Source organism: Odocoileus virginianus, chromosome 13, assembly GCF_023699985.2.
Source record: "Odocoileus virginianus isolate 20LAN1187 ecotype Illinois chromosome 13, Ovbor_1.2, whole genome shotgun sequence".
Lineage (NCBI taxonomy): Eukaryota > Metazoa > Chordata > Mammalia > Artiodactyla > Cervidae > Odocoileus > Odocoileus virginianus.
In genome coordinates this window covers 5,500,313-5,517,965 of record NC_069686.1, presented here as the reverse complement: position 1 = coordinate 5,517,965, position 17,653 = coordinate 5,500,313, and positions in this window count along the sequence as shown.

Genomic DNA, 17,653 nt, shown 5'->3' with positions numbered 1-17,653 from the left:
CGTCCCCTTCTCCTCCTGCCCTCAATCTTTCCTAGCATCAGGGTCTTTTCCAATGAGTCATCTCTTCACATCAGGTGGCCAAAGTATTGGAGTTTCAGCTTCAACATCAGTCCTTCCAATGAACACCCAGGACTGACCTCCTTTAGGATGGACTGGTTGGATCTCCTTGCAGTCCAAGGGACTCTCAAGAGTCTTCTCCAACACCACAGTTCAAAAGCATCAATTCTTCAGCGCTCAGTCTTCCTTATAGTCCAACTCTCACATCCGTACATGACCACTGGAAAAACCATAGCCTTGACTAGATGGACCTTTGTTGGCAAAGTAATGTCTCTGCTTTTTAATATGCTACTAGGTTGGTCATAACTTCCCTTTCAAGGAGCAAGCATCTTTTAACTTCATGGCTGTAATCACCATCCACAGTGATTTTGGAGCCCAGAAAAATAAAGTGTGTCTACTGTTTCCCCATCTATTTCCCATGAAGTGATGGGACCGGATGCCATGATCTTAGTTTTCTGAATGTGAGCTTTAAGCCAGTTTTTTCACTCTTCTCTTTCACTTTCATCAAGAGGCTCTTAAATTCTTTTTCACTTTCTGCCATAAGGGTGGTGTCATCTGCATTTCTGGGGTTATTGATATTTCTCCCAGTAATCTTGATTCCAGCTTGTGCTTCCTCCAGCCCAAACCCATTAGATGGGGCGTGACATAATGGAGTGCTTTATTAAAGTTCTGGAACCTAAGTATTATTACTGAAGTGATAATACTTATATTCTATTAAAGCAAAATGAAAGAAATGAAAAATATTGTTTTTATTTTCTGTTTACTGTAATAGAATACAGTTGACCCTTGAACAACATGTGGGTTAGAAACACTGACCCCAAACTGTCAAAAATCCATGCATAACTTTACATTTAGCCCTTCATATCCTTAGCTCTGCATCTGTGGATTCAATCAACTCAGATCCTGACTGTGTAATAGGTAGCATGCATTTACTGAAAAATTATTTTATAAATGGACCCATGTATTTCAAACCCATGTTGTTCAAGGGTCAACTGTATTTTAATTATCAAATATTTGGACATTAAAAATATCCTACTTACTTGAATTCTTTACTATTTTCTTGAAGTTATAACTTATGGCTATAGCTGAGGGGTGTTTAAATTTTAACCCTAACAAAATGTCCACTTTACTTACCTTACACAATGTTATACAATTAAAAGGGTACAAAGGAGGTATAAACATATCCTCTTTTATTTCATTTTATTCAAAAATGTTTAAAATAATTTCAACATTCTTTTTTTTTGTTTGTTTTTTTTTTTTTTGTGCTGAGTATAAAGAATTAAAAAAAAAAACAACCCTCCATATAGAACTTTATTGAGAATGGAAACAAATTAAACTAACAAGTATATTATATATCAGATGGTAAGATGAACTATAAAGAAAGATTATTAAAGGTATTATTAAGTTAAATAAAATTATTATTCTATAACTAAATTATTAAATTAAAATAGAGAATAAATGAGCCATATTTCATAATGAGTAGTCAAAAAAAGAGAAATCTCTAACAAGTGTTCTAACATAAGGGAAAGGATATACAATACAACCAGAGTCCTACAAGAGCTCTCTAGTTAAGCTAATGAAAATCTCCCAGGGGTGAGCAAGGTGGCATGTTCAAGACATTTCAAGAAGTCACTGAGGTTGGCTAAGTGAAAGGAGAGAGTGATGGGCATTGAGGTTCAGGAGTTTAGGAAGGCTTGGGAGTTTTATTTTAGTAACTGGGAAGCCACTGAAGACAGTGAGCACTAGTTTACAGGGACAAACTCTAGAGAGATGAAGAAACTGGTAAGAATGCTGTCACAGATAATCCACATACGAAGCCACAATGGTTAGGGATTAAAGTGTTAAACGTGAAAGTGGAGAGAAATTATAGCATCCTGCATAAAGTTCAAAGAGAGGGATAATAGGATTAGCTATAGAATTATCTAGGACAAGAAAGAAACACAGAAGAGTAAAAGGGTCTTCAAGATTTTTCCCATCACATGAAAGAATCAAGTTATCCTTTTCTGAGGTGGAGAAGTATATGAGGACAAAAAAGTTCAAACCATGATATTTAAAATGCTATAATTAGAATGATTTATTAATCATGAAAAAGGAGGTGCTGAGTACATCATTGAATATAGGAGACTGAAGTCCAGGAATAAAGTTTCACTTAAGATACATCAGCTGTATAAGAAGCATGCAATTTTCCTATTTTAATTCACATGATAAAAACAACTCTTTTCAAAATTTAAGTTTTGAGTTCACATTTTTAACAAAATAATAGTAAATTTGCAAAAAATTTTTGTTCAGAAAATTTGATGTTTTAAGTTATAGAGATAAAACTAATATACAGCATAATATTGGTTTTAGGTATCAGCACTTATTGCTTATAAGAACTCTGTTATTTTTATTTTTTTAAAGTAGAGCAACTTTCATATTTTCAGTAGAGCAACTTTGACCCAACCAAATATATTACCTACTATTTTCCAAAAGTAAGGAGACTTGATATTAAACAAATTCAACTTCTAAAATTTAATATAAACAACGTTGAGTTTTCTTTAAAGTTTTCTCACTATTTAAAGTGTAGTTCAGTTCAGTTCAGTCACTCAGACATGTCCAACTTTTTACAAACCCATGGACTGCATGGGTTTGCAAAGAGCGCACGCAGCACGCCAGGCTTCTCTGTTGGTCACCAGCCCCCAGAGCTTGCTCAAATTCCTGTCCATCGAGTCAGTCATGCCATCCAATCATCTCATCCTTTGTTGTCCACTTCTCCTCATGCCTTCAATCTTTCCCGCATCACAATTTTTTCCAACAAGTCAGTTCTTCGCAACAGGTGGCCAAAGTATTGGAGTTTTAGCTTCAGCATCAGTCCTTCTGATGAATATTCAGGACTGATTTCCTTTAGGATTGCCTGGTTTGACCTCCTTGTAGTCCAGTGCACTCACAAGAGTCCTCTGAACAACACAGCTCAAAAACATCAATTCCTCATGTTCAGCTTTCTTTATGGTCTAACTCTCACATCCATACCTGACTACCAGAAAAACCATAGCTTTGACCAGGCAGACCTACGTTGGCAAAGTAATTTCTCTGCTTTTTAACATGCTATCTAAGTTGGTCATAGCTTTTCTTTCAAGGAGCAAGCGCCTTTTAATTTCATGACTGCAATCACCACCTGCAGTGATTTTGGAGCCCAAGAAAATAAAGCCTGTCACTGTTTCCATTGTTCCCTCATTTATTTCCCATTAAGTGATAGGGCAAAATGCCATGATCTTAGATTTTTCAATGTTGAGTTTTAAGTCAGCATTTTCACTCTCCTCTTTCACTCATCAAGAGGCACTTTAGCTCCTCTTTGCTTTCTGCCATAAGGGTGGTGTCATCTACATATCTGAGGTTATTGATATTTCTCCCGGCAATCTTGATTCCAGCTTGTGCTTCATCCAGCCCAGTGTTTCTCATGATGTACTCTGCATATAAGTTAAATAAGCAGGGTGACAATATACAGGGTTGACATACTTCTTTCCCAATTTGAAACTATTCAGTTGCTCCATGTCTGATTCTAATTGTTGCTTCTTGACCTTCATACAGATTTCTCAGGAGGCTGGTCACATGGTCTGATATTCTCATCTCTTGAAGAATTTTCCACAGTTTGTTGTGAGCCATACAGTCAAAGGCTTGGCATAGTGAATAAAGCAGAAGTAGGTGTTTTTCTGGAACTCTTGCTTTTTCTATGATCCAACAGATGTTGGAAATTTGATCTCAGTTCTTCTGTCTTTTCTAAATTCATCTTGAACATCTGGAAGTTCTTGGCTCACATAGTTTTGAAGCCCGGGTTGGAAATTTTTGAGCATTACTTTGTTAGCATGTGAGATGAAGACAATTGTTCAGTAGTTTGAACATTCTTTGGCATTGCCTTTCTTTGAGATTGGAATGAAAACTGACCTTTCCAGTCCAGTGGCCACTGCTGAGTGTTCCAAATTTGCTGGCGTACTGAGTACAGCACTTTCACAGCATCATCTTTTAGGATTTGAAATAGCTCAGCTGGAATTCCATCACCTCCACTTTGTTTGTAGTGATGCTTCCCAATGACCATTTGACTTCAGACTCTAGGATGTCTGGCTCTTGGTGAGTGATCACACCATCGTGGTTATCTGGGTCATTGAGCTCTTTTTTTATAGCTCTTCTGTGTATTCTTGCCACCTCTTCTTAATATCTTCTGCTTCTGTTAGGTCCATATCATTTCTGCCCTTTATTGTGCCCATCTTTGCATGAAATGTTCCCTTGGTATCTCTAATTTTCTTGACGCGATCTCTCGTCTTTCCCATTCTATTGTTTTTCTCTATTTCTTTGCATTGATCACTGAGCAAGGCTTTCTTATCTCTCTTTGCTATTCTTTGGAACTCTGCAGTCAAATGGGTATACCTTTCCTTTTCTCCTTTGCCTTTAGCTTCTCTTCTTTTCTCAGCTATTTGCAAGACCTCCTCAGACAGTCATTTTCCCTTTTTGTATTTCTTTTTCTTGGGAGTTGTCTTGTCACTGCCTCCTCTACAAAGTAACAAACTGCTGTCCATAGTTCTTCAGGCACTCTATCAAATCTAATCCCTTGACTCTATTTGTCACTTCTACTCTATAATCATTGGAGTAGGAAATGGCAACCCACTCCCTCATTCATGCCTGGAGAATCCCTTGGACAGAGGAGCCTAGCCAGCAGCAGTCCATGGTGTCGCAAAGTGTTGACATGAATGAGTATGCATGCATGTGCAGTATAATTGCAAGGGATATGATTTAGGTCATACCTGAATGGTCTAGTGGTTTTCTTCAATTTAAGTCTGAAATTTGCAATAAGGTCTTCATGACATGAGCTACAGTCAGCTCCTGGTTCCTGTTTATGATGACTGTATATAGATTCTCCATATTAGGCTGCAAAGAATATAATCAATCTGATTTCAATATTGACCATCTGGTGATGTCCATGTGTAGAGTCATCCCTTGTGTTGTTGGAAGCGGGTATTTTTTATGACCAGTGCATTCTCTTGGCAAAACCCTGTTAGCCTTTGCTTCATTTTGTACTCCAAGGCCAAACTTGCCTGTTACTACAGGTATCTCTTGACTTCCTCCTTGTGCATTCCAGTCCCTCATGATAAAAAAAAAACATCTTTTTCAGGTATTAGTTCTAGAAGGTCTTGTAGGTCTTCATAGAACCATTCAACTTCAGCTTCTTCAACATTAGTGGTTGAGACATAGACTTGGATTACTCTGATATTGAATGGTTTGCCTTGGAAACAAATATGATCATTCTGTCATTTTTGAGACTACACACAAGTACTGCATTTTGGACTCTTTTATTGACTATAAGGACTACTCATTTCTTCTATGGGATTCTTGTCCACAGTAGTAGTTCTGAATTAAATTCACTCAATCCAGTCCATTTTAGTTCACTGATCCCTAAAATGTAGATGTTCACTCTTACCATCTCCTGTTTGACTGCTTCCAATTTGCCTTGTTTCATGGACCTGACACTCCAGGTTCCCATGCAGTATTGTTCTTTACAGCATCAGACTTTACTCCAGTCACCAGTCACATCCACAACTGGTGTTGCTTTCTCTTTGGCTCCATCCCTTCATTCTTTCTGGAATTATTTCTCCACTCTTCTCCAGTAGTATTTGGTACCTACCCACCAAAGGAGTTCATCTTTCAGTGTCATATCTTTTTGCCTTTTCACACTGTTCATGGGGTTCTCAATTCAAAGATACTGAAGTGGTTTGCCATTTCCTTCTCTAGTGGACCATGTTTTTTAAAACTCTCCACTATTATGCATCCATTTTGGGTGGCCCTACATGGCATGGCTCATAGTTTCATTGAGTTAGACAAGGCTGTGGTCCATTTGATCAATTTGGTTAGTTTTCTGTGACTGTTGATTTAATTCTGTCTGTCCTCTGATGGATAAGGATAGGAGACATATGGAAGCTTCCTGATTGGAGAGAATATTTTCTAAAAATTTAATAGTAGTTGCAGTCTGATTTTTTTTTTTTTTCTTAAAGAAAACCATCCAAGCTAGGAAAATCCACAGACGTCTCAAAGCAGAGTATCATAACACATAACAAAACACTCAACTTTGATATCACCTATTTCATTAAAGATCAATCAGACTGTTTCATATTTTAAAATATCTTCAATGTTGCTCTTTTGCTGTCTACAGTCAGGAAAAGATATCCGTTCCTTCATAACAAATTACAGTTGAGCAGTTCCTTTTGAAAGAAACATGGAGAAGGAAATGGCAACCCACTCCAGTATTCTTGTCTGGAAAATCCCATAGATGGAGGAACCTGATAGGCTAAAGTCCATGGGGTCACAAAGACTTGGACAAGACTGAGTGACTTCATTTTCACTTTTTGAAAGAAAAATCCCCCTTTCCCACTGTTCTACAGAGTGGCCTTATTGTCAAGTAATGATATAAACCACTAACCTGGAAAGGATGGAAATAAACTTCTTTTCATAGAGGAATTGAAACAATCTTATATAAATCCTTTGTATACATACTGTTTTAAAATTATCACCTAAGATTAACACTTTCTTTAGAACCCTATAGAAATGCTGCACAAATCTATTTTAAAAGAGGCATTTTCTTGGCAATGTAGTTATGGATCAAATACTCTGTGTGTTCACGATATATTCAACACACACTAGCCACTAATCTTATAAAGATTAAAAAAAGCATACTTACTAAATAGTATACAAAAAAAAAAAAAAAAACTGTAGGAGAAAGTCTAGTCTAGACTTTCATGCATGTATTTATTGGAGACAGCTCTCAGGAACCAGACCATAGGGCAGTGAGTAATGCAGGGTTACATAGAAGGAGAAATTACACTTTAATGCTGCCTGTGACAGAAGCCTAATCTCCCAGAAAGGGCTCCAAAGCAGGGATGGCGCTCTTCAGAAGAGCCACAAATTGAGGGAGGTTATGCCTTTGTGTGCCCGCATCCATCAGTTTATAAAAGGAAGATACTCCCAGGGAGGAAGAATGCTTTTTGGGTAAGGCAGCACCATTGACTTCTGGCTTTCACAGACAGGAACAGGACTATAAGCAATCAGCTACCTAGCAATCTCTGCATTTGAGAGAGGGAACATTCTTAAGGCAGTTCCTCTAAAGTCAACTGTAATATGATTTTTGTCACTCTCTGATTGTTAATAATGTTATGATATGCTTACTCTACTTGTTCTTGGATTTATTACTCTTAAAACTTGTAGTGATCCTAGAATCTCTGTAGTGAGTATATATTTTCTCAGTTTTGATGTATTGTGAGTCTTATTCTCTTCAAATATTGCCTCTGAAATTGCAGAGATTCTTAAGAATATTTTATACACCTTTCCTACTTGTTTATTTAGGAGGAAAATTTTATGAAGAAAGAAAAATTTACTTTTCTCTCAAAGACTCTTTGAATTGTTCTTTATACAACTCTTCTTTCTTTTGAATGTTTTGCTACAATGATCCACCACTGGTCCAAGCATATATTAATATGTGGGTAAATTGTGACCATGGATCTTGAAAAACTAATGAACATTTTCATCAGGAGGATGATATTCTTAGAATTGTGTCTACAAAGAATGCTTTACTGGTGACATTGAGTGGAAAAGTTGTGATAATCACTGAAATCAAGGAAACACTTTATAATTAGTCAGATGAGTAATGGATAGAGGTCTAAATTTAAGGGGAAAGTAGAGGAGGAATCAGGGGGAAAATGTCATGAGCTTAAATGTTGATCTGAATTTAAAACAATCATATATTCCTTATGATGAGGATACAGCCTCTTTACTCCATCCATCTGTTTTCTGCCTGCTCAATCACTCAGTCATGTCTGACTCTTTGCAACACTATGAACTGTAGTCCACCAGGCTCTCCTATTCATGCGGTTCTCCAGGCAAGAATACTGGAATGGGTTGCCATTTACTCCTCCAGGGGATCTTCCCGACCCAGAGATTCAACCCACATCTCCTGCATCTCCTGCACTGGCAGGCAGATTCTTTACCACACACCACCTATATTCCATGCTATGATTATAAATTGTCAAGGCTAAATTCTTATAGTCAAAGTCATTTTCAGTAAAATTCTTACTTTAATAATATAGAATAGAAAGTTATTCCTGGGGGAGTGGATTAAGGTGGTGGTGGAGTAGTAGGACATGTACCTCAACTCCTCCCAGAATACAGCGGAAATGCATCTACATGTGCAGTGAGTCTTACAGACTATTGAATGCAGGCAGAAAATCTCAGACTTCTGAAGGGCAAGAAAATTTCCATGTAGCCAGATAGGACAAAAAAAGGGGGGGGGGGTAAAAAGAAAGTGAGAAAGGACTCAGGAATGGGACCTGCCCCCCAACAAGGAAGCTGTGAAAGAGGAAAGCTTCCTTCACCCTGGGAAGCCCCCTCACCAGTGAGGAAATCAACTGGGACTGAAGGGGAGCTGCAGAAAGTTATTCTTACAAACATAAATATTCCTTGCAATAGCACAAACATAGTGATTTGCTTGTGCTGTGGTTTTACACATTTAAATAACATTGCTAGTGTAGAAATATTATATGTTGCCCTTTAATGTAATCACTGAGTAACGCTAAAATTGATATAATTTCTGTCAAAAAGGTGCAAAGTATAACCAAACATAAATAAATAAACAAAATTTTAAAAATAACACATTTCCCAGGCACTGATGAGTAAAGTGTAAAGTGTGTTTTCAGTGTATCGTAACATACTGCAGCAGGGTTCTTCACAGGAAATGCTACAATGAATATTCCAGTTGAAGCAATCAACTGTAATAGGAATTCCATTTTACACATGAATGTATACTGTGTGATAATCTCAGATCTATTTATTCAACAGCTGGACCTCAAGATTAGAATGAAAGTGACAAGAGTACAGAGAATTATATTCCTACAGTGTAAGAAAATTCCTATTAACCTTTAATGGCCTATTTTTCTTGGGCTTTTAGTTTAAAATTCTGATATAATCTATTGGTAATTTTGTTTTATTTTAAAACATAGTGTACAGAAGCAAACATATGTATCTTATTAATAATAGCCATTTTAATTTAAAAGTGAGTCCAAGGCCAGGGTGGTATTGCGAGAATAATTTTGAAGTGGCACAGGGAAAGCTAAGGAATAATGCATGCAAAACATGAAAGTATTGGATGCCAGCATAATGGACAGCAGTGTACAAACAGAGGTTAAATCTCAGTACTATATTACTTTCTGTACCCTTAATACTGCCTCAGTTCATCTACCTGCACACCTCTCATATTAAAGCAATAACAAAATCTTTCATGACTGACTAATGAGTTCTCTTGTTAGTTTAATTATTGTCTGGCCACTTAGAAACTCAACTTATTGGAAAGGAAATAGTGAGTACTACATCAGGGAACTCTCCTTGGCTCACATGTTATTCAGGACACTACCTCATGGACTTATTACTTTTGCTACTTTACATGCAAGTAGGATCTAAACATTTCATTAGTGAATTCTGTTATATACAATAACATGTAAATACTTATTTTGGGAATGTTTAAATGATGACTCTTATAAATCTTTCTCCACTCGATTATTTATCTGGATTTGATATTAAAATTAAAAATAATAATACTCATTATATTCTAGATTCTATGCTAAATATTTGATATGTATAAGTTCATACAAAGCATTGTTCATGCTTTTAAAAATATCTTAATAGGAAAAGTAGAGCATGAGATGGAATAGTTAGAATTTAAATAAACATTGAGTAACTGCCATAATAGCAGAAAAACCTTAACATACAAAAGATAGGAAGTTAGAAAATTTTTTATTCTGAGTATAGTGGCCAAGGTAGGCTTAGAAAGGTGAGCTGGACCTAAAAGAACAGACATGCTTTTAAGAGACAGTGAGGAAAGATGAGAGCTAGTTGGGGTTTTATACAGATTGAGTTATAGGTACTTCTAGAATACTCAGAAAATTATGTGAATTAGGAATCTGATATTTAATCCTGGATCTTAGAGATTGAGAAGGGTCAATATGAGGTGCTAACAAAAGAAATGGGAATAAAGTATACTAGAGAACAAGAAAATGTAGATAAAAGTTAGTCTTTGGGAAGACCTTTCAATGACCATGGGAAGTATGTTGACTGACAGAAGGAAATTCAATGAATCAGAAAGAGAAGAGGAAAGTCTGGAGACAAGACGAAAGTGTCATGGGATGAATGCAGGCAATTCAAGGTAGACTGCACAAACAGTGAAGCAGGGCCAAGAAAGACGTATACAGTTTGATAATTAGGAGAGCATGTTTGATTTATAAAAGAGTGAAGTCAGAGAACAAGTGATTAAGAGATAACAATACCACTTAACCTGCTTAACATCTTATTGTTTGATAACCTCCTATGCATAACAATGGTGATGATTCTTAAAACTAATTCAAACCTAAGAAGATTCAAGAGACTGTTAAAAAAATTAGGGTTAGGGTTATAATAATTTACACATACTGACATTTGTTTTCTAAGTGTTGCTCATAGAGCCCTATGCATATTAACTTATTCATTCCTCCCAACATCATTATTACCACCACTATCAGATAAGTAAACAGGAACAGAGGCATTAGGTAACTTGCCTAATATCAGAAAAATAGTAAACAAACAAGCCAGGAAAGTTAAACCCTTTGATTCCAGAATCTATGAATTAAGTACTAAATTGTGGCTTTTATTGTTGCTATTGGTTTTTTTGTTTCACTTGTTTTTCATGATTTTATTGATTAGTTCACAAAATTCAGTTTAGTTCAGTCGTTCAGTCATGTCCAACTCTTTGCGACCCCATGAACTGCAGCACTCCAGGCCTCCCTGCCCATCACCAACTCCTGGAGTCCACCTAAACCCATATCCATTGTGATGCCATCCAACCATCCCATCCTCTGTCGTCCCCTTCTCCTCCTGCCCTCAATCTTTCCCAGCATCAGGGTCTTTTCAAATGAGTCAGCTCTTCATATCAGGTGGCCAAAGAATTTATCCAATAAAATAAATTATGGAAAATTGAGGGCAAAAGGATCTAATTTCAAGTAATTATTGAATCTGATGTTTCAGAAATCAACATATTGCAGCTCTGTCTCTTTTTTTTCTTTTCTTAATAATTTACCCTCCTCACAATATATTTCAATTATTCTTTGTAATTTTTAGTTTCAGTTCTAAATAATTAGTTAATATACTAATAGAGTCAAAAATACATGTCCCTTTCACCCACTTTGTTGGCCAACAAATAGTTATTACTCTGTGATATACTTTATACTGAGTATGTAGAATATGTATGTATAGCATATAGAAAGTGAAAGTGAAGTCGCTCAGTCGTGTAACTCTTTGCAACCCCATGGACTGTAGCCTACCAGGCTGCTCCATCCATAGGGCTTTCCAGGCAAGAATACACAAAATTATGCCAGTTTTCAACCTATATTCTGCATGCTTTTTACTAAGACTTAATTTGACAGTGATTTTTTATACAGTTAAAAGTATATTTGGGAGGAAATGAATGAAATTGATGATCAATTTTTTCTGAGCTATTAACAAAGCTATTCAAAGCAGGAAAAAAGGATATTTTCTTTCTTTCTTTCTTTCTTTTTTCTGGTATGTTCAGAAATAGGATGAAAAAAAGAAGGAGCAGGGAACAAAAAAACTAATAGTATAACACAATAAGAATAGTATTCCTGCATTCTAGGTTAACTTCCTTAAAAAAATACTAGAGTCCATCCATTTCTTATGTTTCATAAACTAAACCTGCATCTTACCACTAAAATTCTCTTTGATAAACTGGAAGTTGAAATTGACATATAGAAGAATGAAATTATAGTTTCAAAATTATAAAACAATTTGTCATTCTCATAAATTGATATTAAGAACATATGAAGACAATTTAATTGAATTCAACTGACCTTGTTTATGAAACATTATTCTGGTAAAATCTATCATATCTTACAATGGAACATCTGGCAGGCTACATGACTTTTATTAAATTTGGCTTTTTCTAATACAGGGCATGCCAAAGCTTCAACTTAATGAACATGGATGGCTGATGCCAATCATTTGTTCCCTGACAGCTGACATATACACATTTATTTGGATGATCTGCGGCTATGTGGCATCCAAAGAAAACAAGCAATGTCATTGAAGTGAAAATTGAATAACATTATACCTATATATGTATGTATATGTATATATATATATATATATATATATATATATATAAAATTTAGAACTGATCTATTGATATAATCTCATTCTATATGTAATTAAAAGTACCAGAATAGTGAGAGAGTCAATTCCTAAGCAGGTTGATAAGAAGTCTGGGTGTCCCCAAGGAGACAGGGGTCTGGAATTCTCAAGGAGGAAAGGACAAACATTTTTTCCCTCTACAATCCTTAGGATTATATAACAATAATGTATCCTGCTTGAGGACAGTTTCTGGGAAAAACTTTCTGGCTAATCCTGTTATCTTAAAATGTAAATTATGGGAGTAGGGCTAGTAAGATCTTTACAACCTCCAGACATCCTTTTGATTCACTCTAATAAGTAAATAAAAGCGAGGGGGTACTCTTTCTGCCCGCTTTTGATGTCTACATCAGAAACTTTCTCTATCCCTTTTATACTTTAATAAAACTCTATTACACAAAAGCTCTGAGAGATCAAACCTCGCCTCTGGCCCTGGATTGAATTCTTCTCCTCCAGAGGCCAAGAATCCTGACTTCTTTTGTGGTTCAGCAACAACCTTTCAATAGGAAAATAGGAAGCAAATAATTGACAGAGGAAGTCCCTATTTAATTATAAATTGAGGAATTCTAGCCCTGGCACTGCTTGGCAATCTTCTGACATTCTGGAACAGAACAAGAATGCATAGAGTGACAGTCATTCTGTCTGTGCCTTTCACCTTTGCCACAATCTCAGAATGTTATCTCCTTATCGTAATACGATACACTTCTTCTTCAACATAATATCTTTCTGTCCTTTTAATGACATTGGAGTGTTTTTCTTTATACAAACAAATTAGGCCTCCAGATTATATTTTCTCCATAATCTTGCCTTCACTGAGTGCAGATTATGATCCTTGAGACCAATATTGTAACAATCCCAAGGAACAAGATCAGGGATTACTTGAAAAATCTCAAAGTTCAAGGCATTCTTCCTGTTAGAGTTTTCATTTTGTTTCATATCAAGCATGAAGATCAATATGGATCACATACCAAATTAAATGTTTTTATAAGTTTAAACATGATTATAATATTGCTTTTAAAATTATTTGCTAAAATTTATTCATTTAAAATCAGACAGGGCTTCCTTTTACAAATCAGCTAGCATGTTCATAAATTCTTCCAAAATTTGAAAATCTAAACTTCAATATGCCTTAGAAAGTTGGGTCATCAAAAAAGCAAAAGAGTTCCAGAAGAACATCTATTTTTGCTTTATTGACTATGCCAAAGCCTTTGACTGTGTGGATCACAAAAAACTGTGGAAAATTCTTCAAGAGATGGGAACACCAGGCCACCTGACCAGCCTCCTGAGAAATCTGCATGCAGGTCAAGAAGCAACAGCTAGAATCAGACATGGAGCAACAGACTAGTTCCAAATTGGGAAAGGAGTATGTCAAGGCTGTATATTGTCACAGCCTGCTTATTTAACATATATGCAGAGTACATCATGAGAAATGCTGGGCTGGATGAAGCACAAGCTGGAATCAAGATTGCTTGGAGAAATATCAATAACCCCAAATATGCAGATGACACCACCTTTGTGGCAGAAAGTGAAGAAGAACTAAAGAGCCTCTTGATGAAAGTGAAAAAGCTGATTTAAATCTCAACAATCAAAAAATTGAGATCATGGTATCCGGTCTCATCACTTCATGGGCAATAGATGGGGAAACAATGGAAACAGTGACAGATTTTATATTCTTGGGTTCCAAAATCACTGTAGATGGTGATTGCAGCTATGAAATTAAAAGATGCTTGCTCCTTGGAAGAAAAGCTATGGCCAACATAGACAGTATATTAAAAAGCAGAGACATTACTTTGCTGACAAAGGTCCATCTAGTCAAAGTTATGGTTTCTCCAGTAGCCATGTGTGGATGTGAGAGTTGGACTATAAAGAAAGCTGAGCACCAAAGAATTGATGCTTTTGAACTGTGTTATTGGAGAAGACTCTTGAGAGACCCTTGTACTGCAAGGAGATTAAACCAGTCAATCCTAAAGAAGATCAGTCCTAAATATCCATTGGAAGGACTGATGCTGAAGCTGAAACGCAAATACTCTGACGACCTGATGTGAAAAACTGACATGTTGGAAAAGATCCTGATGCTGGCAAAGATTGAAGGCAGGAGGATAAGTGGATGACAGAGGATGAGATGGTTGGATGACATGACTGACTCAATGGACATGAGCTTTAGCAAGCTCAGGGAGGTGGTGATGGACAGGAAAGCCTGGTACCCTGCAGTCCATGGGGTCACAAAGAGTCACACATGACTGAGCAATTGAACTGAACTGAAAACTTCAATGTATTATTTTCAAATATGATATTCAGCCTTAGCAGCTATTTTCTGCTCTCTTTCTTGGTGTGACTCAGTTTTCTTAGTTCCAACTATTTTTCAGCCCAAATACGCTGACACCTTCAATACTATAATATTGCATCACAGGCCTCTTTCAGTAAACTTGGAACTGTAAAAATTGTTCACAGCAAGAAATCTAAAATAAATGTGTATTTTGCTGATGTTTCCCTTTTTGAAGCATTGAATCCGTCAAACTTGATTTAAACTGATGATCTTTCAATGTCTTTAAATAATGTTTTGTTAAAATTCTGCCCAATACTTTCCTTCAAAAGAAGGGTTAGCCCCCAATGTCTGGTGTGTTTGTGCCTTTCTATTCAGGAACTTTAATTTTTCCTTTACATACAGAATACATTAACACAGTCCACTCTACATATCATGTTACATATAAATTCCTAAGTAACTTAAGGAAGCTCTGAATACTGTCCTATTTTAACTACCATCATAGACTCTCCCACACAATGTTGTTTCTCTTTCACATGTATGTTTATTTGATTTTAGAGAACACACTAACCCTAGTATCATTCCCAAACTCAGTTCCCAACAGAAGGTAGATGATCAGAATGATCTTGAGTAAATAAGACAATGTCTGCAAATTCATGTTGATTATAATTATCAAAATCTTAGACTATTTGAGAGAAGTTTCCTTATCCTTTATAGAATCCAGTAATTTTGAGGTCATTGTAACACTAGGCAGAACAGCTATACTGATAATCTAGTTGAAATAAATTTTACATTTAAAATGCCTCATTTTAAGAGATTTTTAAATTGTAAATGAGAGTTATGTCATAAACTCCAGGGGCTTCCCACATAGCTCAGTCAGTAAAGCATCTGCCTTCAATGAAGGAGACGTGGGTTCAATTTCTGGGTCAGAAAATTCCCCTGGAGAAGGAAATGGCAACCCACTCCAATATTCTTGCCTAGAGAATCCCATGGACAGAGGAGCCTGGCAGGCTGTAATTTATGGGATCACAAGAGTCGGACACAACTTAGCGCTATCATCTTCTTCTTCATAAACTCCAAAATATTTCTTAAATGCAGTTTAAAAAAATTACTTTAGGGTACCATTTACCAAATATTTTATGAATGTAATAATATATTAAATAATCAGGATATAATAAAAGAATTAGATATTTTTATAATGCTAGAGAAGTATCATTTCTATGCTATATTTAGTAACAATAGTAATATCTGTCAGATGTTTCTGACAATATTTTAAACTTGACAGAATAAGTATGACATAAAGTTATTTAGTGCTTTGGTATTTAAATGAGTAGCATTATTCTGTTTTGGTAATCAACAACTCATGCATTTTGTTAGGCTAAATTGATGCTAATAGAAAGAAAAATCATTTGAATATACATAACTGACTGGCCCTAAAGAGAAAAAATGCTTAGTGTAATTATCATGGCAAAAAATGATGGGGAGGGAAGTGGGAGGGGGGATCAGGATGGAAACACATGTAAATCCATGGCTGATTCGTGTCAATGTATGGCAAAAGCCTCTACAATATTGTAAAGTAATTAGCCTCCAACTAATAAAAAGAAATGAAAAATAAATTTAAAAAAATGATATTTAAGGAAACAAGAAGAATAAATATAACTTTCACAGTCAGAGAGGGAGTAAATGATATTCCATATGGAGAAAAACATATAACAAAACAAGCTCATGTTAAATACAAGTACACACATTTGAAAGAGTGGAGAGAAAGAAAAGGCTGAAAGTGGGCATAAATTATATTTGTCATCTGAAGAGTTTTGATTTTTTAATTTTATAATGTTATGTAAGAGAAGTTACAAAAGTATTTTAAACCAGATGGCTGACATGATCTGATAAAATTTGAGAATTATTACTCTGACAACTATACATGAAGGGATGGCATTAAGAGGAAAAGAGGAAAGACCAATTCAGATCTCATTTCAATAATCCAATAAGCAGTAGCAGTAGAAATGGAAAGGAGTAGATGGAAGCAATTTGACTTGGTTCACTGTAAATATATGGATGGAGGAAGAGAAAGATTCAGTAATGACTCAATTTACTCTGACAGGCGATTGAATACAAAATGGTAAAGCACTTGTACCTATAGTTTTAAAATATAACCATTAGAATTTGATTTATTAATTGGCAGAATAGGTTTTCAGATAGTTAGATATTTTCAGGAACTGATTTTATGAGCCCAATTCTTGCATCTTCTCATATCTAGAAAAACACTAATTTCTTTCATAGTGATGTCTGCTCCTCATGACTAGCAGAAGCCTTCTGCAAAAACATGTGCTTGATGGCATGAACTTCCACTTCACTGAAATTACATATATACTGACCTTCTCCTCTCCAGATGTTTGGAGCAGTTTGTCAGAGCTATCTGAAATGCTGTCTCCCAGGTCACAGTCCTCATTTTGCTCCAAATAAAACTTAATTTGCAACTCTCACATTTTGCATTTTTTAAGTCAGAAATTGTTACATAAAATTTATCTTCTAAAAGGTTAGGAACATCAGATCCACAGATTATAAAATGTGACACAAACTCACTGTAAAATAACATATTTGGCAATAATTATATAAATACTACATATTTGTTTTCAACATTTAGTTTCATATTACATACGAATTATGGAAGACCTCACTATTTCAATATAAAGCTGATAACATAAATGACCTTATCTTATTTCATTTTAGCATGATAAATAATACTATGCAAGTGTCAGAACAATTCTAGAATATGACTACTGCTTGCATACATATATACACTATATGTACTATATGTCTGTTAAGGCTTCCTTGACAGATTAACATAATGTCTCCAGCATATTCTGCTATGTGGCATAATGATTCTGGCATTCATAATCAAAGACCCAACTATGTACATATTTCCTTTGATTAAAAACAAACAAAATCTACCTGTCCAAGCATTCCAGTAATATACTAATTGAATACTAAAATACTTGAAAATCTCTTCCAGTAATTTTTATAGTTATCTTATTAATAAAACAGCTTTTCAGTTCCAGAAAAGTATATAGTTGTAGTCAGACTATA